General features: G+C 36.0%; 1 long non-coding RNA gene across 3 annotated transcripts in view; it reads right to left on the minus strand.

Annotated features, from left to right (window-relative positions):
- LOC147574257 (uncharacterized) overlaps window positions 1-24,634 on the minus strand; it is a 177,914-nt gene that overhangs the window by 35,120 nt on the left and 118,160 nt on the right. The window contains exons 6-7 of one of the 3 annotated variants that reach the window (XR_015243723.1): window positions 11,009-11,102; window positions 9,615-9,656 (exon numbers count right to left, since the gene is read on the minus strand). The exons of the other annotated variants lie outside the window; for them this stretch is intronic. This is a non-coding gene — a long non-coding RNA (uncharacterized LOC147574257). The remainder of the gene's footprint in view (window positions 1-9,614; window positions 9,657-11,008; window positions 11,103-24,634) is intronic. 3 annotated transcript variants of the gene reach the window in all.

The following is a 24,634-nucleotide window of genomic DNA, read 5'->3' on the forward strand; positions in this document are numbered from 1 at the left end:
AGTAGGACATTTGATAAATCATAGTTTTGGAAGAGGTTCGTTTTCAGTGGCTTCTTCTGTTTTTCAATTTGAGATTCTAGGAAGAAGTTATGCATATATGTTTTTATCTTCAAGAAGTAATAATCCAATTATCTTAAGTTTAGAAAATATCTAGCTAATTTATTTCCTTTTGCTCATATTTAGTATGTTTCTTTGTTTTTTTTTTTAATTTTTTTTTAACGTTTATTTATTTTTGAGACAGAGAGAGACAGAGCATGAATGGGGGAGGGTCAGAGAGAGAGGGAGACACAGAATCTGAAACAGGCTCCAGGCTCTGAGAGGTCAGCACAGAGCCCAACGCGAGGCTCGAACTCACGGACTGCGAGATCATGACCTGAGCTGAAGTTGGACACTTAACCGACTGAGCCACCCAGGTGCCCCCAGTATGTTTTCTTTGTAACCTTCTTAACACTCCTCAGGATAATTCAAGGAACCAGAGGGAATACACTGTGGACTTGAGATTTGAAACACATAAGCATGTCAATGAGACTGGTATACTGATGGGTCTGTCTAAATTTAAAGCCCAGAAGGATTTAGGGGCGCCTGGGTGGCTCAGTCAGTTAAGCGGCCAACTTCGGCTCAGGTCATGACCCCACAGTTCACGAGTTCGAGCTCCGCATCAGGCTCTGTGCTGACAGCTCAGAGCCTGGAGCCTGCTTCAGACTCTGTGTCTCCTTCCCTCTCTGCCCCTCCCCTGACCGTACTCTCAGTCTGTCTCTCAAAAAAATGAATAAACATTAAAAAAAAAAAAATTAAAGCCCAGAAGGATTTATACATGACCATAAGCTATGCCTCAATTAAGTGCCTGGGTTTAAATATGAGTTTTAACCTCTGATAATTTTTATAATTTGAGTTAGCTTTAATTAATTGCACAGCCACTAACGAATCTACTCGGGATGTTGATTTACAGCTTTTCGGCTTAACAGTTTTGTTGCAATGAGAATAAAATGAATGATAAATCAACTCTGTGTTCTCCAAATGCAATTGTTACAAAGGCTAGGATGTTCTATTTTTCTCGGAATTATGTTAGCATATGATTTTTTTCCTTCTTGATACCTGACTCTTGAAATTAGCCTTTATCCCACCAGTTTCTTACACTTTCAGCTCTACCACTCAGCCAGACCTGCTCTTAATCTCATCTCTGACCTCCAATCACTTGAGCTCATCTTAGTCTATTAGAATATAATAGACTGGCTATTCCCTCCCAGGCCATCCTGGACTGATCTCGTGGTTAATCATCTTAGTGACCTTCTCCCCACTTCTCTACATATATTTACTCTCCTTACCTTCTACTGCTGACCCCTCGTTGGCAGTGCTGTTGAGCCATCTGACCTTCTTTCTTTCTCCTAGTCATGGATGGAAAACCACACCCTCTCTGTAATTATACTCATTATGATTACAGATTTACATAAGCCCTGAAGCAACTCAGCAGGTGTTTGTTTTTTGAGCTTCCTTTGTTAATCCCCCTTCCTTATCCAAATAGGGACTATTCCAAACTGTGAAAACCACCTTCACATCTCAAATCCTATCTCTAATCTACTTACCTCTCACTCTTAGCACGCAATCTATTCTACGGACACACTAATGGTTATCAATAATGGAATTTTTAAAACTCATGGAACTTTCCAGCACAATGAGTGAAATTTAGTGCCTGAAATCAACACACACACACACACACACACACACACACACACATACACACACACACACAAACACACACACAAGTTTAGGGTAATTCCAGGATGGAATGCAGACCATGAGAAAACAATGTAACAGTATTACAAATGCATTAGATAATCTCACAGAAAGGATAGAGGGAAAAGCCCTGATTTAAGTTATTTCAGCAACCAGTGGAGTCTGAAAGACTAAAAGCAAAAGAAACTACATAAACACTGTGTTCTACTTGATGAAATTGTTTCCCAAAGGAGCACATGTTAAAAGTTTTGATACTGCTATACACCTATATTGCGAATGAATGATTCAGTGAATGGATGATAGGTGGTGGGAGCTGTGTATCTCAATGTGGGTGTGAGAGATTACAGATTAGATACAAGAAGAGGCTATAAAGACCCCTATGGTAATGGAGTAGAGTTGCAGACAGCAGTATGAACTCAGGTGCATAGTAGCAGTAGGAGAAGCATTGTGCAGGCAGAAAGGAAACCAGTTATATTGATAATTGATATCACCACCTTTATTTTCTCACCTCCTACTACATCATCAACCCATAATAGGATTTCTAAGAACACTGTCCTCGTAAATATTTTGTTTCAATTGTCAACAATTATTTACTAATTACCAAATCCTATGTCATATCTTTAGTATTAAATCTACTTGACCTCTCTTCATTTAGCGGTACTGACCAGTCTTGAGCGTGCACGTGCACGCAGGGTGTGTGTGTGTGTGTGTGTGTGTGTGTGTGTGTGTAAGTCCTGGTTTATCCCTTCTTAATAATTTTACTTCTCTTTCTTTTCTATAAATAAGAATGTTTCCAAGATTTTCTTCAAGCAAATCTTTTTTTCCTTGAAAAATGTCATTCCTTTATCTGGTTCTAAAATCATCTACTTTCTGGGGCGCCTGGGTTACTCAACTCAGTAAGTTGAGTTTCTGTCTTTTGATTTTGGCTCAGGTCATGATCCTAGAGATGTGGGATTGAGCCCCCATCAGGCTCCACGCCTGGAGCATGGAGTCTGCTTAATATTCTTTCTCTGTCTCTCTATCTCTCTCTCTCCCTCCCTCTGCCCCACTCCCTCCATCTCTCTCTCTCTCTCTCTCTCAAAACACACACACACACACACACACACACACACACACACACACACAAAACCAAACATCTATTTTCTTATTCCCAGTATAGGTGGGAAAAGTTCTTCTGGTGAAAGAGCATTTTCTGATTTCTCCAATTTGTAAGGAGACTTTTCTGTCTTTATCATCAGCTTCTCAAATTAATGAAATCAAATGTCTTAAATTATTAGAAAAATTCATGAGACTTTGTTGCAGTGTACTGATTTTATCATAAGCAGAGTGGGAAGTGACACCATCAAGATGGTGCATTAGGTTATTCTCAACATCCATCCACCTCACAAGAAGCACAACTAATAGCTACCTATAGATAAAACAACGTTGTGAAAATTCCAGAAGTCAGAGGGGAGGTGGAAACACTTCCTTGACCAGAGATGGAAAGGAATCGCATTGTAAGTAGAACAAACACAGTTTCACTTTGAATACATTGCTTCTCCCCGTGGGCCAGCACAGCACCACACCCAGTCAGGTGTCACCACACCCAGAGAACCCCCTGGGACCACAATTTCTCCAGTGGGAAAGACTCCAAGGTGGACTTCCTAGAAACATACAACCTACCAAGACTGAATCATGAAGAAATAAAAAATCTTAACAAATACTGAGTAGAGATTGAATCAGTAATCCAAATCTCACAGGAAAGAAAATCCAGGGACCAGGTGGTTTCACTGGTGAATTTTACCAAACACTTAAAGAAGATGACAAGCTTTCTCAATCTCTTCCAAAATATAGAAGAATAGGAAATACTTTCAAACTCATTTTATGAGACCAGCATTATCCTGACATCGAAGTCAGACAAGAGCAGAACAAGAAAGAAAATTATAAGCCAATATTCTTAATGAACATAGCTACAAAAAAATCTTTGAATAATGATATAGAAGTCTACTTTTTGACCTAGGTGCATTGAAGTTTGAGTAAAAAGGAAATACTCTTTACTGTTAAGCCTTTGAGATTAGAGGGTGTGTTTATTTTAGCAGATAGCATTACCCCAAACTGTACAAGTCTTTAGCACCTCAATGTAGATATTATTTTCAAAGCGGTAAGTGTATAAATCCTCCAATCCTTCTACCTGGCAATGACAGCTGTATTTCTAAAGCACACCCTATTTCCAAAAATATTTGGTGATTCACCACAGAATAACTTAATGATGCAATAATGTCCAAACACTTTAGTATGTATATAAGGTCTATAAAATGCCCCACTTTTGTCTTTTTGGTCCTGCTATTTAAGTCAACTGTCTCCTTACCTGTTAAAACCTCATCATTCCAATTAATTCACATTTTGCAAATTGTATATGTTCTCAGGTTTCCATTTCTTTTATTGTTTTTGTTCCCTTCTGGAATTATCCTTATTACAGATTTCTTCTTCCAAAAGAATTGCTCATGTTTTCGACCTCACATTATTTTTTTCTTGTAAAGTTCCATTTTGTACTACCAGTTTAAAAACTGAGTCCACATTTACACTTCTGTAACACAATATTCATAGTATAATGTAGCATTTATTACATTGATCTTAAATTCATAAATTCTCCTCTGCAAGCTTTTGAACTGTTTTAAGTTCCTTATGAATGCTGTGTTTATTTCCTAAGCCAGTGGGTGTCTACAGTAAACAGATATTATTTTATTTTCAATTGGAAGGAATTAATTTTCCTCTATTAATTTGAAAATTGTGATTTTTTAAGACAAGAATATATTGAATTTTATCTTTAACAATTATAATTTTAGGGCAAAAATAATTACAAAATAATGAGACCAAGAAGGTTAAGGAGAAGATGGAAATTTATCCTATTAAGAAACAAACAAAATTACAAGCAGTCCTTTCTGTATTAACAGTGCCTAGTCTGAGTATTCTTATTCACTTATTAAAGCTAATTCAAGAAATTCTGATTGATGATGGCACTGTTAGCATAATCAGTCATTGTTTGTCTTCTGGTGTCAGGAAACAATGAAAAAACTAACTTCACAAGTTCAAAATTGCCTTTCCTTTCATTATTTCAAATAATTCTGTTACTCTGTATTATAAAATTATTTTTGGCATTTAAGTACATTCTAGAAAGAGTATGCAGTAGCAATACAAAAGCTATGCACAATTTTCATCAAATTTAATGTGGGGGAAATTTGATAGGTAAGCAAAGCCAAAGATGTGTATAAAACCACATATCTATTTTTCAAAATGTATTCAAGCTTGAAACTTCAAAAGAATACATTTTTAAAAATTCAATAGACAAAGACCTATGTGTCCAGAATATTAAGCATCTTTATTTCAATAAGCACAACTACTAGATTTTTTTTCTTTTTGTTGTTGTTTATTTTTGATAGTTGTGTTAGTTACTAATGTCTTTCAAAACATCAAGGGTGTGAAGAAAATTCTGTAAACATGTGATATAGAGTCCTATAAGAGGATCTGGACTAACATATTTCCTGTGAGAAGCTTATGCAGTATATCAAATAAGCTCAAATATTGATCTTAATTGTTAAATACCATCACATAAAATGATTTCTCTCAGTACTACAGAAATTCGTGAAGATCATAAAACAGTGTTGTACCAAAACTACAATCTTCAATCCCTTCTATTTATTTTTATTAAATAGAAAGACAGGGGCGCCTGGGTGGCTCAGTCAGTTGAGTCTCCGACTCTTGATTTCAGCTCAGGTCACTATCCCAGGGTGGTGGGATAGAGCCTCCCGTCAGGCTCCACAAATAGAGACATTCATTATAAATGTAAATAATAATTAGAAGACAGCATTCTAGAAGAGTTAACAAGGTTTATGAAAAATACATCTATCTTGAAGCAATCTGTCTGGCTTTGTGAGCCAGGTTAGCTATAGCTCTTAAACAATAATTAATTTTTCTTCACATTGCTGTAGTTACAGTGGAAACTACACCTGTAGCATCTCAGACCCCAAGCCACCTGGCTTTGGGGTCTTTTCAATAATTGAGCTTCACACACAGGGAGAGAGATTATCCTTCTTATTTCAAAATATATTGTCTAGCTGACATGACACTATAAGTTTCAAGAACATGTTTTACTGACTGTAAATTCCTATATCACCCGTCAGCTAGAAAACAGACCTCTAGTCCTGCTAGCCCGAAGGTGATTGACAGTGGCTGTGGTCACATCAGTTTCAAAGGCTATGAGTTTCTGCAACAGTATACAACAGCCTGGTTGATTTGCGGACTCACCTAGGCTATTCCTTGGGGATACCCAGAAATACTAAACAGAGGGAGCTGTACAAATGTCTAGAATTTTTCATGAGAACTGAGCTTCAGATTCTTAAGTCATAGTGCACATTCTTGTCTCTCTCCATCTCTCCACCCCCCTGCCTCTCCTGAAATATTAATAGCAAGTAGTATTTTAAAAATGATCTGAAGATGATGTTCACCACAGTCCTTTTATTTTTTATGTATTTATATATTTAATGAATACACATCAAAGATGTATTAAATCTGCTAAGGGTCACTATAGTGCTTTTAAAAATCGTTGTTGATTTGTGTTTACATATTACCTGATTATAAACACTAGATTAAAATTTAAAAATATTTAAGGAGGTATCTCAGTATGGTTTTGATTTGTATTTCCCTGATGAGGAGTGACGTTGAGCATCTTTTCAGGTGTCTGTTGGCCATCTGGATGTCTTCTTTAGTGAAGTGTCTATTCATGCCTTCTGCCCATTTCTTCACTGGATTATTTGTTTTTCGGGTGTTGAGTTTGGTAAGTTCTTTATAGATTTTGGATACTAACCTTTTATCTGATATGTCATTTGCAAATATCTTTTCCCATTCCATTGGTTGCCTTTTAGTTTTGTTGATTGTTTCCTTTGCAGTACAGAAGCTTTTTATCCTGATGAGGTCTCAATAGTTCATTTTTGCTATTAATTCCCTTGCCTTTGAAGATGTGTTGAGCAAGAAATTGCTGTGGCTGATGTCAAAGAGTTTGTTGTCTGCTTTCTCCTCTAGAATTTTGATGGTTTCCTGTCCCACATTTAGGTCTTTCATCAATTTTGAGTTTATTTTTGTGTATGGTGTAAGAAAGTGGTCTAGTTTCATTCTTCTAGGTGTTTCTGTCCAGTTCTCCCAGCACCATTTGCTAGAGAGACTGTCTTTTTTCCACTGGATGCTCTTTCCTGCTTTGTCAAAGATTAGTTGGCCATACATTTGTGAGTCCAATTCTGGGTTCTGTATTCTATTCCATTGGTCTATGTGTCTGTTTTTGTGCTGGTCAGAGTGGATAAAATTAACAACTCAGGAAACAACAGATGCTGGCTAGGATGTGGAGAAAAAGCAACCCTCTTGCACTGCTGGTGGGAATGCAAACTAGTGCAGCCACTCTGGAAAACAGTGTGGAGGTTCCTCAAAAAATTAAACATAGAACTACCCTGTGGCCCAGCAATAGCACTACTAGGAATTTATCCAAAGTAAATAGGAGTGCTGATTCACAGGGGTACATGTACCCCAATGTTTATAGCAGTGCTTTCAACAATAGCCAAATTATGGAAAGGCCTAAATGTCCACAACTGATGAATGGATAAAGAAGATGTGGTTTATATATACAATGGAACACTTCTTGGCAATGAGAAAGAATGAAATCATTCTGCCATTTGCAGCAACATGGATGGAACTGGAAGGTATTATGCTGAGTGAAATAAGTCAGTCAGAGTAAGGCAGATATATGTTTTCACTCATATGTGGATCTTGAGAAACTTAATAGAAGACCATGGGGAAAGGGAAGGAGAAAAAATTAGTTCCAAACAAGAGAGGGAGAGAGGCAAACCATGAGACTCTTAAATACAGAGAACAAACTGAGGGCGGATGGGGGGTGGGGGAGAGGGGAAAATGGGTGATAAGTATTGAGGAGGGCACTTGTTGGGCTGAGCACTGGGTGTTGTATGTAAGCGATGAACCACGGGAATCTACCCCAAAACCCAAGAGCATACTGTACACACTGTATATTAGCCAATTTGACAAATAAACTATCTTAAAAATATATTTCAGGAGTTAATGTTTTTTTAATTTTTTTAAGTTTATATATTTATTTTGAGAGAGACAGAGACTGTGTGAGCAGGGGAGGGGTAAAGAGAGAGGGGGGAAAGAAAGAGAGAGAGAGAGAGAGAGAGAGAGAGAGAGAGAGAATCCCAAGCAGGCTCCACATCAGTACACAGCCTGATGCAGAGTCGACCTCATGAAACTGTGAGATCATGACCTAAGCCAAAATCAAGAGTAGGATGCTTAACCGACTGAGCCACCCGGGCACCCCAGGAGTTAATGTTTTAATAGGTAAAGAACTTAAATGCCCAGTAATAGGTGAGCCAAAACATGGAATATTGTATAGTGATTAAAATGCTGATTATGAAAACACTAAGATAGAAAATAACACTATGGAAAATAGCAAGAAGTAACGTTGTTAGTAGAGCATGGTTTCAATTACGTCCAAAATCGCAGAAAATTGAGTCATTAGAAACATCAAAGTAACTTGGGGTGGTAGACTAATGTTTGATTTTTTTCTCTATTTTTCAAACTATAAAATTGATATATTTACTGTTTTAACTGTAAGACAATTGGCTGGAGAATAAAGTCATCAAACTGAAGAAGCTGAACATCATTTGGTAAGCTATTATTCATCAACAGCTACGGTTTGTACAGTTTCAAAATCCACTGATGGCATGCAGTGTGGTTTAAGTTAAAAAGGCTCACAATGAGATGTGGTGATCCCTGGTACAGAGGGTTTAACTTCACAGGTCACAAGACCATGTGTTCACTTGCAGGAAACTTGTTCTCACATCTTAATCATTTTTCTACCATTTTCTCCTTATTATTATTTTATAATACCCACTGACTTTTCCAGTCATTTGAATCAAACGAAGAATAAAGAACTAAATATATTGAAAGAGGGGCAAGATTTTGGAAGTGCTACACCTCCAAAATCTTAAAGAAATGTATGGAAAAACTAATATATTCCACTTTTAAGTTGCCTCTGTTAAAATTGACTATTTTAAGACCCTATGGGCTTCATACAGATGCTTTTCACAGTTTGATTTCAGTGCTTTAGTTTTTAATGTAGCAAATTATTCAAAGTTCTACAAAATCAATGGCATCTTTACTCCAAATAAAACTTCATTCCACGCTTAAAGGACTGATTTCTAATCTCTGACTTTTAAAATTATCTCTTATAAATTATTTCACTATAATTAGCCATCTACCAGGCTTCAGAACCCTAGATTTTTCTACTATTTGGAAGCTTTTCCACTTCACCTGTGAAATAGGACTCTCCTTCATAATTTTGTCAATGACTATTTAATTCCCAAGGTTCTCCATGCTTAAACTTAGGAACCAAATCCTTTAATATTCTTGATCTGCTGTCCCTCATGCTGGTCTTTATAAACCTTACCAATCTCTATTGAAACCTCACTGACTCTTCTTTTATGCTATAATTATGCTCCTTACAGTATGGCCTCCATTTCTTCACCTGATACTTCAGTGCTTATGCGCCTGCCTCCATGCTGGCTATTTTTCTACTTATCTCCACTCCTTCCTCTATTACCAGCATGCACCTTGATCTAACTCAAGGATTCTCAAACCTAATATTGTACATACAGAATCAACTGGAGAATTTGTAAAACAAATTATTTTCTGAGACTCATCCCAAACATGTTTAATCTAGGGGAGGCCTTAAGCTATGATAAATGTAAAAGCTCCCCTATGTTGGGGTGGGGTGATAAGAGGTAATTCTAATCCACAGCCATGGTGGAGAATACCTATGAGCATGCTGTTTCCAGTCTCACCTGGATTATCCTTATATTCATCACTCAAGGCCCATGGAAGATCTGAAAAAAAAATTTAAATATCTGATCTTTACAAAATTTATTACATCATTAAATATTGGAATTGTAATTCTTGAAATTTTTGAGTGGCAATTTCACCAAGACTGTGGTGAAGAAGACCCCAGTCAGGATGGTCCCCACAAAGACCAATAATTAGACAGCTATCCACAAACAAAAACAGTTCTGGGAAAGCTCAGAAGTCCACTGAGGAAACTTCAGCAACACAGTGGAATAATAAATCAGAGAATAACTACACAAAAGGGAAGGAACAAGAGTCCCATTCTGCCTACAGCATCCCATCCTCCAGACCGGCACTGCTCAGCACGAAAAGGTAACACCTCAGCTAGGAAGAGCTCCTTTCACTGTGGTGACTGTGCAGCCAGCCCAGCCTTTTAGGACAATACACAAAGGATGGCTTTGGTTCACTCCACCGCAAGACCTGCAAAGCTAGACTTGTAGACATTGCTAGGAACAAGAGAAAAGAGTAGAGGCCACTGGTACTAGTTGATCAGTGAAAGTGACTCCAGTCCCCAGTGACCTGCTCTACAGAAAACCCCAGCAGTTTTCACCACTGAAGAAAGCAAAGGCCAGCACAGATGCTGAGGACCTGCAGATTTCACCAGTTTTCACCCTTCTGTTTTTCACATTCACAGATGCCAATCACCTGAGTTGCCCCCCTCCAACCCTCCACCTGCTCCCTCCTTTGTCCTTCTTGTCCATGTCCAACTGGAGCTCATGATCCTCACTGGCAGCCAGCCTGAACCTCTGTAGCTGCTTGAGTGCAAGATGCCAACCTAGACCCCCACCCACACAGACCCTCAACACAATTGGTATGCTCAGCACTAGCCTCTCCACCTATGCACCTGCACTCTGCTGGCTTGATTCCCATCACTGGCTTCCATGCCACATCCATACCTGTGTCAAGACCCTTTAGCCACCAGAGTGCACTTTGACAGCAAGGGCCCAGAAAGTTGCTTGTGAACCCAGATCTGGCCCTGTGTCCTGTCACTGGCCTATACCACTGGGCTCACGAGCAGCTTAGCTCCCCCAGTTTTGCACCTGCAGTAGGACCTCTGGCCTACACTGTCGTGCACCCCTGGTGAGAACCTGTGGCCTCAGGAGTGCGTTTGCAAACCATGTATCTCATAAGAAGTTAATATCCAAAATATATAAGGAATTCATATAACTTAATAGCAAAAAAAAAAAAAATCCAATTAAAAATGCACAAAGGATGTGAATAGACATTTTTTCCAAAGACATACCATGGCTAATAAGTGCCTGAAAAGGTGTTCAACCTCACTAATTGCCAGTGAAATCCAGAATGAAATATTATCTAACATCTTTTAGATTCTTACTATCACACAAATGAGATAACAAGTATTGGCGAGGACGTGGAGAAAAAGGAACCGTCATGCACTGTTGGTGGGAATGCAAACTGGTACAGCCACTCTGGAAAACAGTATGGAGGTTCCTCAAAAAGTGAAAAACAGAAACCCAGCAATTGCACTACCAGCTATTTACCCAAAGACTACAAAGGCACTAATTCAAAGTGATACATGCACCCTCATGTTTATAGCAGCATTATTTACCGTAGCCAACTTATGAAAGCGTCCATGAACTGATGAATTGATAAAGAAGATGTGGTACATATTGTGGTATATATTTACAATGGAATATCATTCAGCCATAAAAATAATGAAATCCCGCCATTGGCAACAACATGGAGGGAGCTAGAGAGTATTATGCTAAGCGAAATCAGTCAGAGAAAGACAAATACCATAGGATTTCACTCATATGTGGAATTTAAGAAACAAAACAAATGAGAAAAGGAAGAAATAAGAGAGAGAGAGAGAGAGAGAGAAAACCAAGAGACAGACACTTAATTATAGAGAACAAATTGATGGTTACCAGAGGGGGAGGTGGCAGGAAGGATGAGTGAAGTAGGTGAAGGGGTTTAAGGAGTGTACTTGTCATGATGAGCACTGAATGATGTACAAAATTGTTCAATCACTATATTGCACACCTGAAACCAATATGATAATATTAACTATACTGGAATTAAGATTAAAAAATTAATAAAAAAAAGAATAAGAGACAACAAGCACTGGTGAAGATGTGGAGAAAAGAGAATCCTAGTGCGCTATTGGAAGGAATATGTATTGGCAAAGTCACTACGGAAAACAGTATGGAATTTCTCAAAAAATGAAAAATAGAAGTGCCAGGGGCACCTGGGTGGCTCAGTTGGTTGAGCGTCTGGCTTCGGTTCAGGTCATGATCTCATGGTTCATGAGTTCGAGCCCCACATCAGGCTTCCAGAGCCTGCTTTGGATTCTCTCTCTCCCTCTCTCCCTCTCTCCCTCTCTCTCTCTCTCTTCTCTCTCTCTCTCTCTCAAAAATAAATAAATAAACATTAAAAAAATAGAAGTACCATATGATTCAGCAATCTCAGCTCTGAAAGGAAATGAAGTTAGGATCTCAGAGAGATATCTGCACCCCCATGTTCATTGAAGCATAATTCACAATAGCCAAGACTTATAAACAACCTAAGTTTCATTCAACACATGAATAGACAAAGATATAGTATTTTTTTTATAACGAAATATGATTCAGGCATAAAGAAGGAAGCCCTGCCATTTGTGACAACAGGGATAAACTTTGACGGCATTATGCTTAGTGACATAAATTAGAAAGACAAAGAGAAACACTGTCTGACGTCACTTATATGTGGAATCTTAAAACATCAAAATCCTAGAAACAGAGAACAGATTGATGGTTTTGAGGGACTGGGGTCGAGAAAATGTAGAGATGTTAGTCAAACGATGTAGACTCTTAGTTGTAAAATGAGTAAGTTCCAGAGGTCTAATGCACAGTATGGTGACTATAATGAACAATACTGTAGTGTATATTTAAGAATTGCTACGAGAGTTGGGGCGCCTGGGTGGCGCAGTCGGTTAAGCGTCCGACTTCAGCCAGGTCACGATCTCGCGGTCCGTGGGTTCGAGCCCCGCGTCGGGCTCTGGGCTGATGGCTCAGAGCCTGGAGCCTGTTTCCGATTCTGTGTCTCCCTCTCTCTCTGCCCCTCCCCCGTTCATGCTCTGTCTCTCTCTGTCCCAAAAATAAATAAACGTTGAAAAAAAAAAATTAAAAAAAAAAAAAAAAAAAAAAAAGAATTGCTACGAGAGTAGACCTGTACTGTTCTCATCACAAATTTTTTAAAAATATTGTAATTATGTGAGGTGAAGGATGTGTTAAGTTAACCTTATTGTGGCAAACATTTCCCTGATGTACCAAATCATCACATTGTCTATCTTAAACTTACACATTGTTACATGTCAATTATGCCTCAGTAAAGCTGGGGGAGAAAAAGAGACAATAGTGATTCATGATAGCATTAAGGATTTTCATCAAATGACAATATAGTAATATGGGATATGTGTCAAATAATGTAAATTCAATCCTCTTCTATGCTGCATAAGTAGGGCAGAGTCCATAATGGGTATTATGCAAAGACACATGATCATGGAATTTATAAAAACTGCATCTCAAAAAATCTTTAAATTTTCCTGTAAGGTGGCACAAACATTATTTAACATATTCTGTATATTTACAAACTGGAGTGGAATGAGAATCTAGGCTCTAAGCCACAAAGTGGTTGGGAATCAATGAAAGGCCAGTCTACTTCTTTTCTCTGTCTTCTTCTAAGCCTAAAAAGAAGTCTTTTAGTCTGCTTTGTCAAAGAAACCATACCCTGGATACATTCCCTGCTTTGTCTTTCTGGGAAGTTCTTTTCCTGCATCTGCATTTTATTTAAAGCGACCTGGCAAAGGTGGAAAGGGAGTGCATCATAAGAGCATTTCACATTAGAAAGAAATGAAGTTCTGTTTCTTTAAAACTGGGAAAGGAGGCCTGAAGGTAGAAGTCAGATTCAAATATCATAAGGCTAAGCGTTTTTTGTTTGTTTGTTTGTTTGTTTTGTTTTTAAGAATAATTCTGTTCTCTAGAAGGAAGCCTGAAAAACAGAAAATCACTTGCTACAAATCTTGGGATACAAATTATTCAAAGCCTCATCACTAATCAAGAGAAACAGTACAAGCAACTTCATTAATGGCTTTTTTTCTTTTTAAATGACCCCAACCAGGCTAATCGTATGGGCTGTGCAGGTGGTTCAGAACACTGACAGCACATCCAATCATTCCCAGGGATTTTAGTTTAAAGACTCTGGGTTAGGGGTTGGGCTTAAAGAAAAGTCTCCATGTGATTTTAATATATAATGAGGGTTGAGAAAATGGGGCTTCATTAATAAAGCTGTTAACAATAATATTAAATATTTGTGCCTTAAGCCCACACTAAAATATCTAGGGTATGTCTTGAATACATCTTATAATTCCAGCCATGTTTTCTAGTACCTAATAGGAGCTCATTTATTGTCTAATATAGTTTCCATGATTTTTTAAAAAATAATCACACTGATGAAATAACATTTATTCAGAGCCATCACATGTCAGTTATTCTTAAAAGAGTCTACTTTGTAGGCATTATAATCACCATTTTCTAATCACATGACTTGCCCAAGGTCAAGGTTATAGGAAGTCTGGTGGTGTGCAGGCCATGGTGTAACAACTCGAAACCAATATTCGTACTAAGAAACTGTCTACACCTTATATCAGAAATCAGCCAGTCAAAGCAATATTAGACATATGCATTTCATTGTCCATAAGCTCTTCAAAATCAATGTGTTCATGTCTGAATTCATGTCTTACTTCCACAACCCTGCTTTTTCCTCCTGAATTCACTCTATTCCATAATGACATTTACATGCATCAACACATCCTAACGAAAAATCTTAGAATCATATTAGGCTCCCTTATCCCCCTAACCACCTCTCTCCTAACATCAAATAAAATATCTGAACCTGTCAATTGTAGCGAACAAATCTATTTTGATTATCACTGACTCTTAGCCATCAATGTCTGTCTCCACCCCAGCTGTCAAACTCTAAGACCCAAGCCTCCCTCACTCTCCACATCACTATTTTATTTCTTTGCTATGACTCATAGGATCATGAATATTAAATGATCAAAATACATAATGAGCTTAGAATGGGTCCATAGAAAATGCTTAATAAATGTCAGCTATTATTATTCTGTGTCAAATGGATTTCATATAAACGCAAGAAGCTGAAGGATGCATGAAGAGGTTAGAAACATTTGTCCTCATTGCCTGTGAGAGTACACTACTAGGAAGCTAAACCTTATGCGGCATTTCCCTCTTGTCCTAACTACAGTTATTGGAAGGCTGGTTCTAAGAAGAGCAGAGACAATGTTCTGTCATCTCTGATTTCTTATCAATATAGTTCTATAACACAGAGCCCATGCTCCCATGCTGCCCCAGTGTATCAGCCTGGCTCCCTTCTCTGAACCTGTTTCTGGCCCACTCTTTTTCATTCTCTGTCTGTATATAGGTCGAGACAACATTTCACTTCATCTCTTATGTCTAAATGGTCTTCTCTATCTATTATCTTATATTTATAAATTCAGAAGTGATTTCAGTGGGACTTGCTTTATCCCTCTTTATGCCTCTATACTTATCCCAGATTACTTTCACTCTCCCCTACCAGGGAATTCCCATGTCAGTTGATTTTTACATATGGCTATGGAAAAACTACAGATCATTAGCATCATCATCATCAAAGGAAGTTAGTATGTACTGAGAGCATTTACTAAGTGTCCAACAAAGTCCTCAGTGCTTAATGAGAAACATCTCACTTAATGTTTACAGTAATATTAAAAGGCAGGCAAGCCTACTAGGTCACATTATAGTCAGAGACTGAAGCTCAACACTATTAATTTGCCTAAAGCCACAGATCTAAGATGCTAGAATGAATGTGGGCCAGCACCAAAGTAGGAAATAATCGCAGGACCAGCTGGAAGTTGAAGGGGATCATCTGTAGAAAGCAACAGTCACAGACTCAAGTGAGTGTGTGTGGGGCAGGAAATATTTTATTTTAGCCCTAGTGTGGATGTGACTTTTGGCCTCAGTGATGCAGACACAAATTGAATAGTGGAAATAAGGCTGAATTGGAGAGTGCGTACTTCATCTAAGCAAGACCGTAGGATCTCAGTTTTACACTTCAGAGAAGGACTCAGCGTAGCAACATCTAATTTTTCAAAAGCAAGCCATAAATTCAGATGGTCTGTGAAATCTAAAAATTTAAAAATACAGGCAACTGATTCAAAGATTCAAAAACAGTGTGAAGATGGAAATTACAGGGATTTATAAAAGATAAAAACAAGTTGGCCTTATGTTCCAAGAAAAATAGAGAAGGTGATATGAGTCCTATTTCAGTTGGTATGAATTTTTTTTTTAACTTTTTAAATGTTTACTTATTTTTGAAGGAGAGAGAGACAGAGTGTGAGCAGGGGAAGGGCAGAAGAGGGAGACACAGAATCGGAAGCAAGCTCCAAGCTCTGAGCTGTCAGCACAGAGCCTGATGTGGGACCCGAACTCACGAGCCATGAGATCATGACCTGAGCCAAAGTCGGATACTTAACCAACTGAGCCACCCAAGTGCCCCTGGTGTGAATTCTTGAATAAAAATTTCGAGTTATTTTTGTTTATTGGTGGGAGCTACTTGAGTTGTTTGTCGCTGTTTGTTGGATGGTTTGTTTTTTGCTCTGTGTGAGTCTATAACTGACAGAAGAAACATGAAAGGGATATATTCAAAAAAGATTGAGAAGACAATGTTGTCAGGATTGTCAGGACTGGGGCACTAACTGGGGTGATGACTGAACAGTAGTCATGCCTCAGTAGAATGCCACTGAGGTTCACTTCCACTCAATCATACATTCATTCAATAAACAACTACCTTTGTAGAGAAACTGCTACATTCTCTGCAACAAAAAGATGATTTAGGCTTCATCCCTGTCCTCAGGGGTTTAAGGTTTAATACCTGAATTCTCTTAATCTGATTTGTATTTTCATAATGTGCTGTTTTCAAGAGTCCTCTAATTTGTTCCCAAAGCAAGATCATCTTCATTTAACTCACAAAAAAAAGTATGATCATATTGAATGTTTCATCGACGCTCCCCATCTACTTAGACAGTGTTAGGCACGCATGGACACATGGTAAATCCCTAGTCAACATTTTGAGTGTCTTTCTCTGGAGGAGGCTTCGTTCCACAATCTGAAGCTTCCCAGAGATAAAAGGAATTGGGATATAGTATAAAAAGCTTGAACTTGAAGTTTGTTATCTTGGGACTTTGAGCAAAGTTACTCTAACTCTGAAATTAGGTTTACTCATATACAAAATGAGTACATTAATGCCTGCCCTACAGGTTTGGGGGTCATTAGCAAAAACATAAGTAACTGGTTGGTAAACTAGTATCAGCTAAGGCAAAGATAACTTTTGTTATCACTGTCATTATTGACACCATCATCATCATCATCATCCTCATGTCCCCATTATCTCCCAGAAAAACAGAAAACACACTCAGAATAAAATTAGAAGCACAGAATATTGCATTTAAATTTGAAATATAATTGTTTATAATGCTAAGTGCCAGCATTTAGAAGAGAAGTCAAGAATACGCAGCCACCTTTGAAAATGGGTTTGTGAAGCTATTACTGACATTACTTGATACTCCAAAAGGGAACTGTACATAGAGTTGGTCTCTGTTAATTGTAAATCTCTGTGTACTTAATAGATCTTATTCCCTAAAGTGCCTGATGCAAGGCTCCAATCGCAGACCAGCTTTTTTTTTTTTTTTTTTTTTTTGTGCTAAACATGAGCTAGCCTTGAGCTTGGGGATGGGTACTGCTTGAACTTGAGCATATTTATTGAAGTAATCTCAGTATTGCTTCTCTGGCTGATCATACATTAGGTACTTGAGAGCTTCAGTGTGGAAACTGACCCTTTCGACAAAGGTTTATATCCTTCAGTGAAGAAACTTAGTCAAAAATAAATGAATTCAACAAAAACAATTTCGAATAAGGCCTATTAATGGGGGGGGGGTGTTGAAAAGTTGTGTGCAGTTGGAAAGCAAAATAAGCGGAAATGTTCTACCCTTTGAGAAGGCATTTGTCAGGCATTCAAATTTGGAAACGTAATGGATAGGAAAAAATGGAAATTATAGCTGAACAGATTTCCAAAAAGCTGGCTGTGGTTGCTTCTTATTCTTACACGAAGTTGGAGGTGCCCACATTAAAAAAAAAAAAAAAAACAATTTTTTTTTTTTCATTTGAAGATGGGTTATTTGCCAAATTTTAATGTATGGGTAGACCAAGCTTAGCAAGTGGTCTATATGCAAATATATTTGGATACACAGTAGATGCTTTAACTTTTATTTTTAGGGTTTTAAAGAATTGATTTGGTCATCCAGACATGTCCTATTAAAATAAAGAAAATGTATTTTCATTATATTAAAGAGAATTAAATACACAGTGATATATAAGGATGAGAAAATAAAGGAAGATATACTAAATTCTGCTTGATAGATTTTTCAAATTATCAATGTATAGGACATTCAAGAATTAATGGTAGAGAGGAATATTAGGAATATTTGTTTGTTTACATATATACTGGTGAGAATGATTTACAAGCTTAGGTAGACCTAATCTGTTTTTATTTTAAATATCTAATATTGTCACTTAAGATTTTGATCTGCTCAGCACTTGCATAAAAGTGCTTATTGAATTTAGCCTTTGTACATGTATTAAGTGAAATTTATAAGGAAGAAAGAAGTATTCAGGATTGTTAAGCCTTTTTTTTTTTTATTAGAAAGAATGTGCCCTAGTACATATTTACCTTTCAAAATAGACTATAGTAAGTCACAGTGATGAAAAGAAACAAGGCTCTATAAAACGCATTAAGAGGGGATCAATTCTCTGCCAGAACATCATGGATGCTGGGTCGTTCACTATGTCAATAAAAACATAACCACATCTCAAAGGATTTTCTATTGTTACAGTGGTCTACAAATCTATGTGAAAGACTTAGATAGAGACAAAACATGCCTGCTGTGCTCCTGTATTACCAGTCTCAGAGCTCTGCAAACCGTGTTTACTCTAATTACTACAAAATAATGGGCAGTGTTGGGTTTAAGTTTCATTTCTACAAGTGTGCTTTCTCTGTTCCTTTGACCCTGAAATGTCCATCACGCCATATGGACACAGATTTGGGAGAATAAGGACTTTCTGGTTCCAGGATGTCTACCTAGCCTTTAAATCTTTATCTTATTTTACCCTTAACCCTTTTCATTGCTGTTACAAATTCAGGTTCCATGGCAAGAATGGATTTCATGCCACCTGAAGAGAGGAAAATCTTTTATGAGAAGATGTCAGTTGGATTCTTCCCTAATTTGAGCCAGGGAAATTATACTTGTTTAAATATACGTTGGAATAACCTAAGGAAAACAACAACAACAACAACAACAGTAATAGGAAGAAGCTGTTTTGAGTTTGTACCAATAGCTAAATTCTGTGCTGCCAAACTGAAAAAGAAACCATCACTGACTATAGTGACACTAAATAACAGAAAATAGAAGGAAGAACCATTAAAGGATTAGGCACGTAGTCAAGGGAATTAAGTTTAAGTCGACGCCATTAGGGATTTAATGTGTAAAGCATGTCACGTAAATTATGATAACTAAGAACCTCATTTTATTTCCCGTCTGTAAAATGAGCTGCAATTGCTGTTCAGTTCATCTTAGGTTTGTTGAGAGTACTAATAAAAAGATGTTTTAAAATGGATTTATTATTGCTGGCCTTCAAAGACTACCTTGTTACAATTATAGGTCAGGATAAAATGCCTTCATGAATTCTGTGGGATGAAAAAAAATTACCACTAATTGCAATATTGAAATTATAATAGTTCTGGTGAATGTCAATCTCAGAAAAATCTGATGATTGCACTCAGAGTTCTCTCTCCCTTTTCCTCCATTCCCTCACTCCTTCCTTTCTCTTTTTTCCTTTGTTCAGAAGATCATTTTGCTAGGATCTTGATTCATCAGATTTGGGGAAGAGTGAGAACAAAATGGAGTGAAGATATTTGTGTTTTAACCGTTTGTGACATGCCAAGACATAAACTGGGTCTTCGTGTGCATAATCTCATTTAATTTCCAAAGCAACCTATGTATTAGATACTATTCATTATCAGTTCAGTTTTCCTGATGAACAAGTTAAGGCTTAAAGAGGTTATGTAATTCACTCAAAGTTACACAGTTAATGTATATTTGATGCATGAACCAAATTCTAGTATATGCGATTCTAGAAACAAAGTATCATCATTGTAGTGTGTGCACATGGATGATCCTGTTCAGGGCACCTGCAGAGTATTTATTTGTTGACAGTTTTGTGTACTTGATGGCTGAATTAAGCAAGGCACAAGCTAGCTACAGAATACTCCCATATTAAGTATATATATATATATATATATAGGCGCACCTGGGTGGCTCAGTCGGTTGAGCATCTGACTCTTAATTTTGGCTCAGGTCATGATCCCAGGGGTCATGGGATCAAGCTCTGGGTTGGGCTCTGTGCTGAGCATGGAGACTGCTTAAGAGTCTCCCTCTTTCTCTCTCTCTCTCTGCCCTTCTTCCCGACTTGTGCACTCTTTCTCTCTCTCTCTCTCTCTAGAGAGAGAATATTGCCTAGAGAAGAAGGGTGAATCAATTTATTATTGGTGTGTTTTAACTTTCTATTGTCCCTAGTCTACTTTAAAAATGGTTTATGGACAAAATTAAAGATAAAGAATGCAGTTTGAGTAATTGATGATGCTATTCCAGATCTCCTTAATTATAATTAAATGTTGATGAAATTTTACGGGTTTTTATTTCCTCAAATGAGTATGTGAGTAAAACCAGGATATTATGTAGATTGGTCAATCTGAAGTTAGTAATAGGATCTTACTTCCTAAAAAACAAACAAACAAACAAACAAACAAACAAACAAAATATATATAGCTATAGCCATCTAGCTATCTAGCTATATAGCTTACTTTCTAAAGTAATGTATAACTTACTTTCTATATCTTACTATATATATAGTATATATATATATATATATATAGCATATATATACTATATATATATAGCTAAAGCTATATATAGCTTACTTTCTATATCTTACTTTCTAAAAATACATATATATAGCTATATATTTATTCTATATAAAAATTATATAGGTTATATAATTATATATAAATTATATATACAATTATATATAAATTATATATAAAAATTATATATATGCAATATATATATTATATATAAAATTATATATTCTATATAAAATTCTATTGTATTTTGATATTTAACTGGGCTATGAGATGCACATCATTAAGAAAAATCTGAATTTCACTTTATGCTATTTTGGTAATTATAGGCCTGGTACTGGTATACAGGGTAAAAATAAAACAAGTCATCACATTTGAAATTAAGTGATACAATATCTACAAGATCAAAATTTCAGTTGTTAAATACTGCAGTAAAGTAAAATGAACATACAGTAATGAGTTTACCAATATAGAAATTAATAGGCAATAATTCTCACAGGTAAAGATTTGAAACTTGATTTATCACTACGAATTTAAGCACATTGTCCAAGTAGTTATATTGAAATAAAAACTTTATTTCATTTCCTTGATATATTTATTGCAACATCTATTTAACACAGTAACTACAAGATCTGGAACAAATGATAAGAAAGAATATCAGAAAACATGATTTTTAAAAATGTTAAAAGTACAAAAATAGTACAGTTGCTTAAAATGTTGAAATACACATTGTAATCCATAAAAAGTTAATTTGCCTGTTTTGTTCCAACACCACCTAAGAGAACTAAAGGTTAACAATTTGATGTTTATACCTCTAAAGTTTCAAATATGCACATTCAAATATTTTAAATATTTAATTATTTTTATAATCATGGAATCATGTGATTCCAAGTATTTCTAATTTTTAGTGAAAAAAATCATAGACAGTCTTTACTTTTAGTTTATATGAACATAAACTATTCTTTTTCTAGCTCATAGTGTTGGAACACTTTGGTTGTATAAAAATTGATTTAATTATTCCCTGTATTGATAGATATTTAGGTAGCTTGTAATCCTATAATGGACATCCTTGAAAATACCTCATTTTGTAACTTTTGCTAGCTTAATGGTTTTGTTCATCACAAAAATGTTCATAGGTACATCAGATTGACCTTGAAAACTGTTTCTACTCATTTACTAATATTTTTTATGACTTCCATTCTTGTCCTAAGAAACAATGCCTTCCATATTTCTAGATAATAAAAATAAATTTTCCCATTTTCCTTGAGTACTTTTGTAATTTTACATATTTATTTTTTATATTTTTATGTGGAATATATTTGGTTTTTTTGTACTTCAAATTTCTCTAATCCACAGACCCTGTTTCATTTATTAAAGGATCTTTTTTCTAATATGTGAAAATAATATTTTATAATGTCATTTATACACACACATATTATTAGTTTACTTCACTAATATATGTATCTTTTCCTGTATATTTTCCCATGCAATTATACCTTTGTATCTAGTAATATCACCACTACAACATTTTCTTTTCTTTTCCCAAAATAGTCCTCACGAACTTGACCATAACTTTTCTAAATAAATTATGGCATCAGCTTATCAAACATAAAAACATGTGGATATATATTTTTTTACTAGAAAATTTTAATTGATAGACATATTGGGAAGAATAATGACTCTTGTTTGTCTATTTTTATTGAATTGGACAGACCCTTCAGTGATAAATGTTTACTCAACACTGAACATTATTATGTTTATCAACCAAACAAAATTTTCCTCTGTTTTTTGTTTGATGAGATTTTTTCAAATTCCAGAAGAATTCTATCAATAACAATTTATTAATTGTCTTATTTTTTAATTTTAAATTTATTAATGCAGTGGACTTCAGTGATAGATCATCAAATTTTAAACCATCCTTAATTTCCTAAAATAAATGCTAGTTACTTAGGACATATTTTTCTTTTACACATTTCTGTATTTTTCTTGCCTACATTTTATTTTAAACCTTTTAACATATAATCCAACTTGTTATGTCCATAGTTAATTTTTCTGTGTCATAATTTTCTTCTCTTGAAATCAGCATTATAATGACATCACAGAATAAATTTGGAAATGTTCTACCTGATTTGATACTATGAAATCTTTTAGTACAATAGAAAACATCAGTCTTGGAATTTTTTCTCCCAATCTTCTTAAGTAGTTTCTTTCCTGTATGTCCCCTTTGGCTGGTTTCTGGGCTCTCTTCTGTTCTATTCATCTTTTTTTTTTCCAACTCTTTCACCAACATCATATTGCTTCAGTTTTTATATGTGTCAGCATCATTTATAAGACATAGCAATGTATTTTGTTTTAAATTATAGAAAGTCCAATTCTAAATATTTTAAACAATAACACAGACAATGCATGAAGATGGTTTGATTGGAACAGGCCACACTTCCCAGCAATTATTCAACTCTACTTGCCATCTCTGTGTTGACTTCACTACAGAGTCACTTCCTTTCCAATAGCCAAATAGCTGTACATTTCTAGACCTGCTGTCACAAAGCCAAAGATCCCAACACACTGATCCCAACACCACAACATACTACTGACTGACTTGGGGCCAACTGTCTCACTTTAGAGTGGAGGAAGTGATAAAATGACAAAATAGTAAATAAATAAAATGACCTGAAGAAGTGACCAAAATATTTATTATTTTTTGAAGTTTATTTATTTTGAGAGAGACAGTACGAGTGGGGAAGGGCAGAGAGAGAGAGGGAGACAGAGAATCCCAAGCAGGCTCCTCACTGTCTGCACAGAGCTAAATGCAGGGCTCTAACTCACAAAATGATCATGTCCTGAGCCAAAACCAAGAGTTGGACGCTTAACCAACCGAGGCACACAGGTACCTCAACCAAAATATTTATAGGAGTATATCTTTAAACTATATTTTAGTGGCTGTTAGGGCATGAGTACTTTTACTGTTGTTATGTTCTTTAAATAATTTGATTTTAAACACCTTGTCAACAACCTGTTTGAATATAATTTCATTATTAATATTAATCATATTAATCATATTAATAAATATGTTTCATTAAATTTTCAAATCAATTTGTTATAAAAAATCCTTCTAAAAATCTTGGTTAAATTTGGACAGTAGTAGTAATAATTAACAGAGCTAGATATTAGAATTATAGTTTAGAGCAGAAATTTCTCATAATTCTAGCTTCCCAAAATTATCCATATCTCACAAGAACCACTGGGGGAGTGAAAAAGTTTTCCATGCAACTATGAAAATATATAACTTAACTGATTATTAAAATTTCTCCCTTTGTAGTACTGAATGGAAAAAGAAAAAATTATAAGTATTTGAGAATTGCTGATTTGATTGCTTTTTTATTAACAGAGTCTATGAGAACTTTGATAGTTGTTTTGTGCTGAGGCCTTATGAAATTACAAAAATTACAGTAAGTAGTAAGAATTATTCCCGAATTTCATACAAACTCAAAGTTGTATATGGTTTATAGACCTTTCAATAACATGTAGTCACAAATGGATTATATATTGCTTTACTGTATACCATAGAGAACTAAAGGAATCGATAGATTTTAGTGATGACTTCAGTTTTCTTCAAACATTGTAGCCTATCTGAATCTCCTTTGAGCTCAGAACGTAGCCTTTTCTTTTCTTTGTTTTTTTCCCTTGAAAGAGGAAGTAGAGAAAAATTCCAGTAAAAGTTCAGTAAAAAAAAAAAAAAAAAAAATTTTAAGTAAAATTCCAGATGGTAGTGGCTTATTTCTATATTTTCAGAACTGTTTCATGGTGGTTTCTCTGTGCTTATCCTATTTTGTGGATTCTTTTTGGGAATGCTCTTGTCTGAAATTATAGTCACTGGCCATAGAAATGTCCTCTTATTCTGTCACTCACCCCTGCCTTCCACCTAAAAACA

Source organism: Puma concolor, chromosome E1 (assembly GCF_028749965.1).
Source record: "Puma concolor isolate L17-30 chromosome E1, mPumCon1.1.hap2, whole genome shotgun sequence".
NCBI lineage: Eukaryota > Metazoa > Chordata > Mammalia > Carnivora > Felidae > Puma > Puma concolor.